Consider the following 14047-nt stretch of genomic DNA (forward strand, 5'->3'; position numbering starts at 1 on the left):
TTAATAATATCTATCTCATGGATCTGTGAGATTTAATAAATTAGTATGTGTAAAGTACTTATATAAGTACCTAGCACATAGTAAATATTCAGTAAATGTTAGCACATACCAAAATTTTGGAGTGTATGATCCTGTTGTTTAGCATGCTGGAGTCTTCAGTGTCAGGTTTGTTCTCTAGATGATCTAAATAGTTCCAGGGCATCTCTCATTTCAGTTCCTCTGCCCCCACCTTCATCTCACTCCAGCATTTGGACTGCTCTGCTTTCAGGTGCTCTGTGCCCTGGTGGCATATGTTTTATTATCCTTATTCTCTTGTTCCGTCTCAATACAATTCTTTTTAAGACACAGTGAACATCAGCTCGTTTCCCAATATTTCTTGTATTCCATTCCCTAATCTTTCTGTAACTATGTCTGGGGGGCAAGTACGTAGTTCTGGGAATTGCTTTCTCCCTGTGACTATCTTTCTTTTACTAGGAGAAAATAAGGGTATAAGGAAAGGAAATTATAACATCCAAAACTAGATTAAAATATGCACTTTAGATTTGTAAATAATTTAAGTGCCACTTTCTCCTCAATATAAACAAATGACAGTGTTTTTGTATTCCATCATTAATTTAGGAAAAATTAATTCTAGTGCATATAGGGGAAGAGGGGAAACTTAGTAGAAACATAAAAAAGGTCAACTAATTTGATTTTAAAAACTGAGATCTCAGAACGTGGAACTTCATGTGCAAAATAGTTACCATAATGCCTGACACATAGTAAATGTTCACATTAATGGTGTTACTACTGTTAGTACTTGACAGCATTAGTCATAGTACTAATTATCATAATACACATAGCTGATATTTTCTAGATTTCAGATTTATAAATGACAAGCTGCAGAAGTTGAAAAAGTAAAATACATAGAGCTGGGGCACAAATTCATACTTAGTTTATTGAGAGAATCACTTTATATATACTTATTTGAATTCTGTCAGCTGTGGGAATTAGTCATTATTCCCATTTTATAAATGAGAAAACACTCATGAAAAAACACTCATGAAGCACTGAGAGATTAGTTCAAGGTTGTAAAGGTGGTAGGTGATAGAACCATGATTCACCTTGTCTGGGAGTTTCTGTTTCTGGCCATGATGGAGTAATAGGGACTGAATTTTCCTAAGGCCTCGCCTAAAAACTGAGACAAGATATAGGAAACCGTGGTGTTCAGACACTGGAAAACAGGTAGTATGAGGTGCAGTGATCCCTGAAGGAAGGAAAACAAATGAAGTAAGCCCTACGATTGCCCCATATTATGTCCATCAGAGTGGAAAGGCTTTACAGTGCATGGTGCATTGAGTGCAAGACTCAGAAGGGTTTTACTTCAGTAGTACAGCCAAATTAGCCCTACACTAAAGGCTACTCTGGTTCTCCCTAACAAGTGTAAAAGCAAGATTTGAAAGGATCGAACTATTTCTAAGTAATTTAAAAGCATAACAGAATGAAGATTTAAAAGTATGTAAAGGAATCCAGAAGAATCCAGCAATGGAAAAAAAAAGCAAACCATAAAATTCACAATGTCAGACATCCAATAAAAAATGACTGGGCAGCCCAGATGGGTTCATAAGTGAACTCTACAAAACATTTAGGTCTCTACAGTCTTTTTCAGAAAATAGAATGAGAGGTAATATTTCGTAACTCATTCTAAGAAGCCAGATACTTAATACCTAAACCAAATAGACATTATAAGGAAAAAAAAAAAAAAAAGAAACAACTATAGACCACTGCCTCTCATGAACAAAGATTCAAGAATCCTGAACAAAATATTAGCAAATCAAATCCAACAGTGTATAAAAAGAATAATACACCATGAACAAGTAGGATTTATGTCAGGCATGCAAACCTGGTTCAACATTAGGAAATGAATTAATGTAATCCATCACCCCACAGGCCAAAAAAGAAAAATCACATGATCATATCAGTAGATGCAGAAGAATCATTTGAGAGAATCCAATATCCATTCTTTTGTTTTAAAGATTTTATTTATTTATTTGACAGAGACACAGCGAGAGAAGGAACACAAGCAAGGGGAGTGGGAGAGGGAGAAGCAGGCTTCCCGCTGAGCAGAGAGCCCAATGTGGGTCTCGATCCCAGGACCCTGGGATCATGACCTGAGCCAAAGGCAGATGCTTAACAACTGTGAGCCACCCAGGTGCCCCTCCAATATCCATTCTTGATAGAAACTCTCAGCAGACTAAGAATAGAGGGGGAAACTACCTTAGCTTGTTAAAGAACATCTACAAAAAACCTATAGCTAACATCATACTTAATGATGAGAAACTTAGGGCTTTCCCACTAAGATCAGGAACAGTGCATGGATATCCTTTTACCATGCCTTTTCAACATCATGCTGGGAGTCTTATTCAATATTGTAAGACAAGAAAAGGAGATAAAAGACATACAGATTTGGTAGGGAGAAATAAAACATTTTGCTTGCAGATACATGATTGTCTATGTAGAAAATCTGAAACAGTGAACAAAAAACTCTTGAAATTAATAATCAGTTACAGTGAAATTGCAGGATACAAGGTTAATGTACAAAAGACACTTCCCTGTGTAATAGGAATGAACAGGTGGAATTTGAAATTAAAAACATAATATGACTTATGTTGGCATCCCCCCAAATGAAATACTGAGATATAAATCTGAAAAAAAAAAAAAAAAAGGGAGATCTGTATGAAAAAACTGCAAAACTGATGAACAAAATTAACTAAATAAATGGAGTACTAGTCCATGTTTGTGGATAGGAAGACTCAATGTTGTCAACATGTCTGTTCTTCCCAACTTGATCTGTAGTTTCAGTGCAATCCCAATCAAAATGCCAGCAAGTTATTTTGTTGATGTTGTCAGACTACATCTAAAGTTTATGTAGAGAAACAAAAGACCCAGAATAGCCAACACAATATTAAAGAACAAAGTCAGATGACTGATACTGTCTAATGTCGGGATTTGCTATAAAGCTGTTGTAACCAGCTTTGCTATTGGCAAAAGAATAGACAAATAGATTGAAAGAACAGACCAGAGAGTCTAGAAATAGACTTATACAAATATAGCCATTTGGTCTTTGACAAAGAGAAAAGGCAGAATGGAGAAAAAGCCTTTTCAACAAATGGTGCTAAAACAACTGGATATGCACATGCAAGAAAAAATGAATCTAGACACAGACCATACACCTTTCACAAAAAGTTAAAAGTAGAACATAGACCTAAATGTAAAACTTAAAATTATCAAACTCCTAGAAAATAACAGGGGAAAACCTAGATGACCTTGGCTTTAGCGATGACTTTTTAGATGCAACACCAAAAACATGATACGCAAAAGAAGTAATTGGTAAGTTAGACTTTATTAAAATTAAAAACCACTGTGAAAGACATTGTAAAGAGAATGAGAAGAGAAGCCATTGACTGGTAGAGAATATTTACTACAGGGACATATGATAAAGGATTGTTACTCAGATTATACAAAGAACTATGAAACTCGATGATAAGAAAACAGCCTTATTTAAAGTTTAAAAATGGGCCACGGACTTGAACAGATATCTCACCAAAGAAGATATACACATGGCAAATCAGCTTATGAAAATATGTTCAACATTATACGTTATTAGGGAATTGCAAATTAGAACAAGATACTACAACACACATATTGAGAATGGCCAGATCCAAAACACCTGATACTAATTGCCAGTGAGGATGTGGAGCAACAGGACTTCCCACCAGTAATGGTGGGAATGCAAAATGGTACAGCAACTTTGGAAGACAGTGTGACAGTTTCTTACAAAACTAAACATAATCTTAAACATAATCTTACCATAAGATGCAGCAGTCATACTTCTTGATATTTACTTAAAAGAACTGAGAATTTATGTCTGCCTAACAACTTGTGCAGTTATTTTTAGCACCTTTATTCCTAATTGCCAAAACTTAACCAATATGTCCTTCAGTAGGTGAGTAGTTAAATGAACTGTGTTACATGTAGACATGAAAAGACATGGTGGAACCTTTATTACATATTACTAAGTGAAAGAAGCCAATCTGGAAAGGCTGTATACTGTAGAATTCCAACTACATGACCTTCAGGAAGAGGCAATGCTATGGAGACATTGAAAATATCAGTGGTTGCCAGGGATTAGGGGAGAGGGGGGGTGAATAGGTGGAACACAGAGGATTTTTAGAGCAGTGACACTATTCTGTGTGATACTAAAGTGGTGGCTACATGTCAGTATATATCCATCAATATCCATGTCAGTATATATCCATCAATATCCATCCATTATATAAATTTAATAAAGTCTAACTTACCAATTACCAGGAGTGAACCCTCATATAAACTACAGACTTTTGGTCATATGATACGTTGTTATATGTTCATGAGTTGTAGCAAATATACCCCTCTGGTGTGTGATGCTGATTAGTGGGGGAGGCTGTGGGCAGGTAAGGGTAGGGACATAAGGGAATTCTGTACTTTCTGCTCAGTTTTGATGTGAACCTAAAACTGCTCTAAAATGTAAAGCCTTTTTAAAAAATAAAGACTTAGTTTTTGGGGCGCCTGGGTGGCTCAGTCGTTAAGCGTCTGCCTTCGGCTCAGGTCATGATCCCAGGGTCCTGGGATTGAGCCCCGCGTTGGGCTCCAGCCCCGTGTTGGGCTCCCTGCTCAGCAGGGAGCCTGCTTCTCCCTCTCCCCCTCCCCCTGCTTGTGTTCCCTCTCTCACTGTGTCTCTCTCTGTCAAATAAATAAAACTAAATAAATAAATAAAGACTTAAGTTTTTGAATTCCAATATAATTAAAGTACAGTGTTATGGTAGTTTTAGATGTACAATATAGTGATTTAGCAGTTCTATACATTACTCAGTGCTTATCATGATAAGTGTCTCTTAATCCCCTTTACCTGTTTCACCCATTTCCCCACCCATCTCCCCTCTGGTAACCACCAGCTTGTTCTATATAGTTAAGAGTTTATTTTTTGTTTGTCTCTTTTTTTCTTTGTTCATTTGTTTTGTTTCTTCTACATAAGAGTGAACTCATATGGCATTTGTCTTTCTTTGACTTACTTCACTTAGATTAAACCCTTTAGATCCATCCATGTTGTTGCAAATGGCAAGATTTCATTCTTTTTTATGGCTGAGTAATACTTCATTGTATTTATACATAGCACATTGTCTTTATCCATTCATCTATCAGTGGACACTTGGATTGCTTCCATAATTTCGCTATTGTAAATAATGCTGCAAAAAACATAGGGTTGCATATCTTTTCAAATTAGCGTTTTCATTTTCTTTGGGTAAATACCCAGTAGTGCAATTACTGGATTGTAGGGTAATTCAATTTTTAGCTTTCTGAGGCACCTCCATACTGTTTTCCACAGTGGCTGTACCAGTTTGCATTCCCACTGACAGTGCAAGAGAGGTCCTTTTTTTCTACAACCTCGTCAACACTTGGTTCTTGTGTTTGTTATTTTAGCCATTCTGACAGGTGTGAGGTGATATCTCATTGTAGTTTTGATTTTCATTTCCCTGATGATGAGTGATGTTGAGCATCTTTTCATGTGTCTGTTGGCTATCTGTATGTCTTCTTTGGAGAAATATCTGTTCATGCCTTCTGCCCATTTTTAATTGAATTATTTGTGGTTTTTTTTCTGCTGCGTTGTAGAAGTTCTTTCTATATTTTGGATACTAACCCTTTATCAGATACATCATTTGCAAATATTTTCTCCCATTCTGTAGGTCGCCTTTTAAGTTTTGTGGTTTCCTTAGCGGTGCAGAAGCTTTTATTTTGATGTAGTTCCAATAGTTTATTTTTGCTTTTGTTTCTCTTGCCTCAGGAGACTTATCTAGAAAAATGTTGCTACAGCTGATGTCAAAGAAATTACTGCTTGTGCTCTCTTACAGGATTTTTATGGTTTTAGGTCTCACATTTAGGTCTTTAATCCAGTTTGAGTTTATTTTTGTGTATGGTATAAGAAAGTGGTCCAGTTTCATTCTTTTGCATATAGCTTTCCAGTTTTCCCAACACCATTCATTGAAGAGACTGTCTTTTTCTTATTGGATATTCTTTCCTCCTTCATTGAAGATTAATTGACCATATAATCATGGGTTTATTTCTGGGCTATTTCTGTTCTCTTGATCTGTGTGTCTGTTTTTATGCCAGTACTGTACTATTTTGATTACTACAGCTTTGTAGTATATCTTGAAATCTGGGATTGGGATCTCTTCTGTTTTGTTCTTTTCTTCAGGATTGCTTTGGCTATTCAGGGTCTTTTGTGGTTCCATAAAATTTTTAGGATTATTTGTTCTAGTTTGGTGAAAAATGCTGTTGGTATTTTGATAGGGATTGCATGAAATCTGTAGATGGCTATGGGTAGTATCAACATTTCAGCAACATTTGTTCTCCCAATCCATGAGCATGGAATAAAGGCTATTTTTTTTTTTTTTAAATTGACTGGGCATGCAGAGAAACAGGAGAATTTATTTCATAATGGAGAAAAAGTCGACAGAAACAGACCTGTAAATTACAGAATTAGTAGACAGGGTCATTAAACCATATAGATATACTCCATAAGTTCAAAAAGTTAAAGGAAACCTTGAACATAATGAGACACATGGAACACATTTTTAAGAAAAGATTCTTGTGAGGGGCGCCTGGGTGGCTCAGTTGGTTAAGCGACGGCCTTCGGCTCAGGTCATGATCCTGGAGTCCCGGGATCGAGTCCCGCATCGGGCACCCTGCTCGGCAGGGAGTCTGCTTCTCCCTCTGACCCTCCCCCTCTCATGTGCTCGCTCTCTCTAGCTCATTCTCTCTCTCAAATAAATAAATAAAAATCTTTAAAAAAAAAAAAAAGAAAAGATTCTTGTGATAAAAAATACAGCTAACCCTTGAACAGCGTGGGTTAGTACTGCGCAGATCCACTTATAAGCAGATTTTCTTTTTGATAAATAGAGTATAATACTGTAAATATATTCTCATAATGTTCTTAACATTTTTTTCTCTAGGTTGCTTTATTGTAAGAATACAGTATTATATATACATATAACATACAAAATATGTCAGTTGACTGTATTATTGGTAAGGTTTCTGGTCAACAGTAGGCTATTATTAGTAGTTAAGTTTCTGGTGGGGGGGCAAAAGTTATATATGGATTTTTGACTGCACGGGGCGTTGGTGCCCCTACCCCCTGCTTTGTTCAAGGGTCAACAATCTAAGTGGAAAATACACTATAAATGGATTAGACACTGCAGAAGAAAAAATAATGGCTAAATTGAAGATTTTGCAGTAGAAACTATCCAAGATGGAATATATAGAGAAAAAGGATAGGAAAAAAATGGTTATAATACATAGTGGGATAATGTCAGATAAGTCAAATTCTAAAATGAGAAGGGAAGAACAGAAAAAATATTTGAAGAAATAATGGCTAAATTTTTCAGATTTCATGAAAAATATAAATCCACAGATCTGAAACTCTCAAAGAAACACATGGACAGAAAACACAAAACTATACCAAGGGCACATAGGTTCATATTAGTTAAAACTAGTGATAAAGAGTAAATCTTAAAAAGCACCCAGAAGACTTCTCCCAGGAACATGGAGTAGATGTACTTTCCCCTCTTCATCTTACTAAGGAAAACAAAAAACTCTGGATATTATAGGACAGGAGAGTCCTGTTCTCTCCAGCTAAAGCACTAGGAAAAGAGCAGCCAAATACTGCAGTAAAAACCAGCCCCATCCCAACTTTAAGTCTTCCCCAGGCTGTAATGTGGAGCCCTAATTTTCAGCCAAGATGATTACCAGAGAAGGCAAGGTAGGGAGCCAGGACTTTCATTCACACTTGTCAATAACTAGGGTTTCCACCTTTCTGCCATGATGGTGTTGGAGATGACATCAGAGCCTAGATTTCCACTGCCTCATTGGCAGTAACAAGGTACCCCTCCCCTTTCAGCTTGGGTCATGGCAGAGAAGGCCTAGTGCAGAATCAGGATTTTCACTATTATCCAGCCCTGGAGTGTTAATGGAAGCTACATCTGACTCTGTGGTGTCATTGAGGTCACATGGGGAGCAGTAACAAGTCATTCCTACCCCTGCCATTTAGGGAGCTATCTATGTGCTTAGTTGGGAGCTGGAACTCTTTTTTTTTTTTTTTTTTAAGATTTTATTTATTTATTCATGAGAGACAGAGAGAGAGAGGCAGAGGGAGAAGCAGGCTCCCAGGGAGCAGGAGCCCAATGTGGGACTCGATCCCAGGACCCTGGGATCATGACCTGAGCCGAAGGCAGACGCTTAACGACTGAGCCACCCAGGTGCCCAGGAGCTGGAACTCTTAATTCTACCCAGCATGGGTGTCATGAGGAACCTCTCCCATCTTGGGCGTCATAGAGCTAAAGTGGGGAATCTATACTACTACCTCCACCTGGTAGTAATGAGGTGATGACACCATCCTTTCCCTGCCAGAGCCATGTTCTAAAAAGCCAGCTAAAACAAACTTTAGATAAGATCCAGAGTCTCCTAATACAATACCCCCAAAAGTCTAAATTTCAGTAGAAAATCACTTGTCATACTGAGAACCTGGACGATCTCAAAACTAAAAGCCTATGGAATGGGAGAAGATATTTTCAAATGACGTATCTGATAAAGGGTTAGTGTCCAAAATCTGTAAGGAACTTACCAAACTCAACACCCAAAAAAACAAACAATCCAGTTAAGAAATGAACATTTTTCCAAAGAAGACATAAAAATGGCTAACAGACACATGAAAAGATGTTCAACATCACTCATCATCAGGGAAATACAAATCAAAACCACAGTGAGAGATACCACCTCACACCTATCAGAATGGTTAAAATTAACACAAGAAACAACATGTGTTGGTGAAGGTGTGGAGAAAGGGGAACCCTCTTGCACTGTCAGTGGGAATGCAAACTGGTACAGCCACTATGGAAAACAGTATGGCGGTTCCTCAGAAAGTTAACAATAGAATTACCCTATGACCCAGCAATTGCACTACTAGGTATTTACCCAAAGGACACAAAAATACTGATTTGGAGGGGCACATGCACCCTGATGTTAGCATTATCAACAATAGCCAAACCATGGAGGGAACCCAAATGTCCATTGACCAATGAATGGATAAAGAAGATGTGGGTGGTGTGCGTGTGTGTGTGTGTGTGTGTGTGTATGCACATATCTTGGAATATTACCCATCAAAAAGAATGATATCTTGCCATTTGCAATGATGTGTATAGAGCTAGAGTGTATTATGCTAAGTGAATAAGTCAGAGAAAGACAATTACCGTATGATTTTACTCATAACTGGAATTTAAGAAACAAAACAGATGAACATAGGGGAAGAATAAAAGAAAAAAAGAGGCGGAAGCAAACCATAAGAGACACTTAACTATAGAGAACAAAATTGAGAGGTGGTGGAGGGAGGTGGGTGGGGGATGGGCTAAGTGGGTGATGGGTATTAAGGAGGGCACTTACTGTGATGAGCAATGGGTGTTATATGTAAGTGATGAATCACTAAATTCTACACCTGAAACCAATTTTGCCATACTTGTTAACTAGAATTTAAATAAAAATTTGAAATAAAATCTCAAACTAAATGAAAGACAATAGATACTAACACTGAGATGACAGAGATATTATTAGAATTATCTGACAAAGATTTCAAAGCAGCCATGGTAAAAATGTTTTAATATGCAATTACAAACGTGAAACAAATGAAAAAAATAGAGTCTTAGCAAAGAAATAGACAATGTAAAGAACCAAATAAAAATTTTAGAACTGAAAAATATGATGACCATTGAACCCCCCAAACAAAACAAAACAAAACAAACCTTCAGTTGTTGGGTTTAACAGCAGAATGGAGGGCATAGAGGAAAGAATTTGTGAACTTGAAGATAGAACATTAGAAATTACCCAATCTTAATAAGCTACAGAAAATGGATTAAAAAAAGAAATGAGCACAGAGAGCCGTAGATACCTGTGGACTATCACAAAAGATCTAAGATTTTTGTTTTTGAAAGGAAAAGAGAGGGCAGTGTTGAAAAAGTATTTAAAGGCTGAAACCTCCCCAAATTTGATAGACCCAAAACATAGATTCAAGAAGCTAAGTGAATATCAAAATAGGATCAAACGAAAGTAATCTACCTAAGAAACATCATACTCAAACTTATAAAAACTATAGGGAATAAGATCTTGAAAGCAGTGAGAGGTATGATACTTAACTTATAGGGGGACATGACCTGAGCCAAAATCAAGAGTTGGACGTTTAACCCACTGAGCCGCCCAGACGCCCCTGCAGAGTTGATTTTAAAAATGAAAGACAACTGTATGCTGTCCACGGGAAACTTCAAATATAACAATATAGGTAGTTAGTAAAAGGTTAGAAAAAAATGTCTTGTAAATATTCAGATATTAGTTAAAAGAAGTAGAAGTGGCTATATTAATATCAGATAAAGTAGACTTCAGAGCAAAGAAAAATGCCAGAGGTAGAAGATTATATATAATTATAAAAAATGTCAGTCCATCATGAAGACAAGAATACTAAATGTGTATGAACCAAATAGAACTGCAAAATATGTGAAGCAAAAACTGATAGAACTAAGAGGAGAAATAGATGAATCCATAATTATTGTTGGAGATTTGACATCCTTGTTTCAACAATTGATAGAAAAATTAGAAAATCAGGGAGGATCTAGAACTCAACAACACCATTAACCAGAAAAATCTAATTGATATTTATAGAACACTCAACCCAACAAGAGCACCTAAACATATTTTTTTCAAGTGGCTACTGAATATATACCAAAACAGGCTATATCCTGGGCCATAAAATAAACCTCTACAGATTTATAAAAATTGAGATTATACAGAGTGAGTTCTCTAACCACAACAGAATCAAACTAGAAATCAGTATCAGAAAGATAGTAGAGAAATCCTCAAACAGTTGGAAATGAAATGACACACCTCAAATAATTCATGAGTCAAAGAGGAAATTTCAGTGAAAACATATTAATCAAAAATAATTTTAAAAAATTCATTAGCCTGAATGAAAATGTAACATGTTAAAATATTCAGGATACAGCTAAAGCAGTGCTGAGAGAAAATGTATGGCATTAAATGCATTCATTAGAAAAGAGGAGAAAAACATCAAATTAGTACTCTAAGCTCCCACCTTAAGAACCTAGAAAAAGAGGATCAAAATAAACACAAATAAGGAGAGGGAAGGAAATAAGAAAGATAAGAGTAGAAACAATGAAATTGAAAACAGAATCAGTGAAGCAAAGAGCTATTCTTTGAAAGGATTAATAAAATTGACAAACCTCTAGCAAGACTGCCAAAAAAGAGGGAAGACACAGATTACCTATGTCAGGAATGAAACAGAGTATCACTACAGATCTTGCAGACATCAAAAGGATAATAAAGAAATCTGGTGAACAACTCTACCCAAACAAATTTGTCAAACATAGATGAAATGGATCAAAAGGCAGATACTACTGTAACTCACCCCATATGAAATAAATCATGTGAATAGCCATATAGCTATTAAGAAAACTGAATTCATATTGAAAAACTGACCAAAGAATGGTGTCACTGGAGAATTCTATGAAGTGTTTAAAGAGGAATGAAAACCAGTTCTATACAGTGTCTTTCAGGAAATAGAAGAGGAGAGGGATGTTACCAGGTGGGGAAACTGGACAAAGGGTACACAGAAACTCTTTATTTTTTACAATTGCATATGAACCTACCATCATCGAAAAATAAAGTTTAATTAAAAAGGGGGGGGCGCCTAGGTGGTGCAGTCAGTTAAGCAACCAACTCTTGGTTTCAGCTGAGGTCATGATCTCAGGGTCATGAGATCGAGCCCACGTCAGCCTCCTCGCTCAGCTGGAGTCTGCTTGAGATTTTTCTCTCCCTCTCCCTCTGCCCCTCCTGCTTGTGCACTCTCTCTCTCTCTCTCTCAAATCTTAAAGATAAACAGAAAAAAGTTATTTTCTGCAGAAGAACAAAGGTAAGAATGACAACAGATTTCCTTTTGGAAATACAAGCCCAAAGACAGTAGAGAAATATCTTTAAAATATTAAAAGCAACAATGACAACAAGTTAGGCTGTTTGATTCCAGAGCCTGTACTCTCAGCCATTTCTCTATGCTGCATCCTAAAGGTAATAAAAACAGAGATGGATAGAGCAATTACATATACCACTTTCTCCTTTTGTGTGCCTGGGGAGTTAGAATGGTACGCCCATCCTTTGAAAAGATAAACAACAACTATTCCTAGTCCTGGATTTGTTTCTGTTGTTTCCTTTACTTCATCAATCTTTTAAAAGTAAAATTGGTTAATAAATCATGTTTGCTGTCAAGTAAGCTTATGTTCAAGAAGAGAATAAATATAGAGGTAACTGTAATACAGGCAAATTTGGCTAAATGTCATAAAGTAGAAATTCAGACAAAGCCTTTGGGAAATTTAGAGCAAGGATTGAGAGTACAACAAATTACAGGTATCAAGGAAGATTGCTTGTGAATCTGAGAGTGGAGGAAGAGGGAAGAGCTGAGGATGTCCGAGATCTGTGTCCTGATGACTGGGCCGAGAGCAGTGTCATCGTGGTGGTTAAATAGAAGTTCTTGGATAGCACAGGTTTTGTGATTATTTGCTTGTCGGCTAGGTTCTGCAATGTATCCTTACTACCTAGAACAGTGCTGGGTACATAGTAAGTACTCAGTATTTGTTACATGAATGAGTAAACAGAGAAATTAGAAGGCAGCGATCACCAGATTTTGTAAGAATGATTTGATGGTGAGCTCTAGTTGGAGAGTTATAAATGTGGAATCTAATCCTCACTACGCCATTAGCCAGGTCTGACCATAGTTTCAGCTACCACTCCAGCTGTCACACAGATGGCTCTCAAAACTACTGGAGAGAGCAATAATATAGGAAACATGCTGATGAAGAACATTAGCTGTCTGACCCCATATGTAAAATGAAGAGGACAAGAGAAATGATTGTTAGTAAGTGCAATTTTATGTCTAGTGCACTTAGCTCAGCATTTGGTCCATTGTACTCAATACAGGGCACCATTGTCTGAACTTGAGTTACACATGGGCTCCTGATCTAGATGAGCCACCACACCTCTGATATAGCACATTAAAACTGTGTTTGAGTTACCTCATGCAAAAAGCTAAATGGTATTTTAAAGATATCCAGCCTAAGACCTTCATTTTAATTTGTGCCAAAGTGAAAAAGTAACTTGCACAAAGTCACACAGCTAGCTGAAGGAAACAAAATATGGAGGGGAAAAAGGTATTCAGGGACCAAATATGGGGCTAATGTTTACATGTAAAGAGTGGGAGGAAAAATAGGAGAGAGACACTAATTAGTTGGGCTTGACACTGACTTTTACAGCTGCCTCCTATAATGAATTTTATTTTCTGGAAAAAAATGATATTTGCCTGCTAGATAGCTCTACCTTTCCCATTGACATCTTTATTTCAACATGTCTAAAACCAAACTGGAATCACTACATGTTAAAACTGAAAAAGAGTTTTGAGGGTTTCCATTCTAAACTCTCATTTTACAGAAGAGGAAAACAGATTCTGTACTGGGGTGGAGATCTCACCCTTCTTAGATTCATTTATAGTAACATGAGCCATCATTCATCTCTTGGGTCACTTTTGCCTAGGTTGCAGAGCATTACTTAAAGTCCTTTTGGCTTAGAGTGATCCTTCTAAGCTCATCCTGGCTAGTTTTTAAGAGCAGTGGGTTTTTGTTGTTTTGTTGCTGTTTTTTGTTTTTTCATTTTTCTCTTTTTATTTTTTTTCTTCAAACAGCTGAATCCTTTAAGTTGAATCATATGAAGAAACCCCATATGTAAAAAGAGACTAACAAGAGGAGGTGCCCTGGTTAGCTAAGATATGGTGGTGGTTGGGGAGATCAGGAAAGGGAAAGGAAGAATTTTACTCTGATAACTTGGCGCTAGGGGTGAGGGTCCTTCGGAGTGCCCCTGAGGTTAGGAAGCA

At 36.9% G+C, this 14047-nt stretch overlaps 1 protein-coding gene across 7 annotated transcripts in view; it reads left to right on the forward strand.

The window, feature by feature from the left end:
* The window catches only part of CEP83 (centrosomal protein 83), a 148523-nt gene that overhangs the window by 66747 nt on the left and 67729 nt on the right, over positions 1–14047 (forward strand). The gene's annotated exons all lie outside the window — the stretch shown is intronic.

Source organism: Mirounga angustirostris, unplaced genomic scaffold, assembly GCF_029215605.1.
Source record: "Mirounga angustirostris isolate CCGP_5_RB_7025 unplaced genomic scaffold, mMirAng1.0.hap1 SCAF_5, whole genome shotgun sequence".
NCBI classification, from domain to species: domain Eukaryota; kingdom Metazoa; phylum Chordata; class Mammalia; order Carnivora; family Phocidae; genus Mirounga; species Mirounga angustirostris.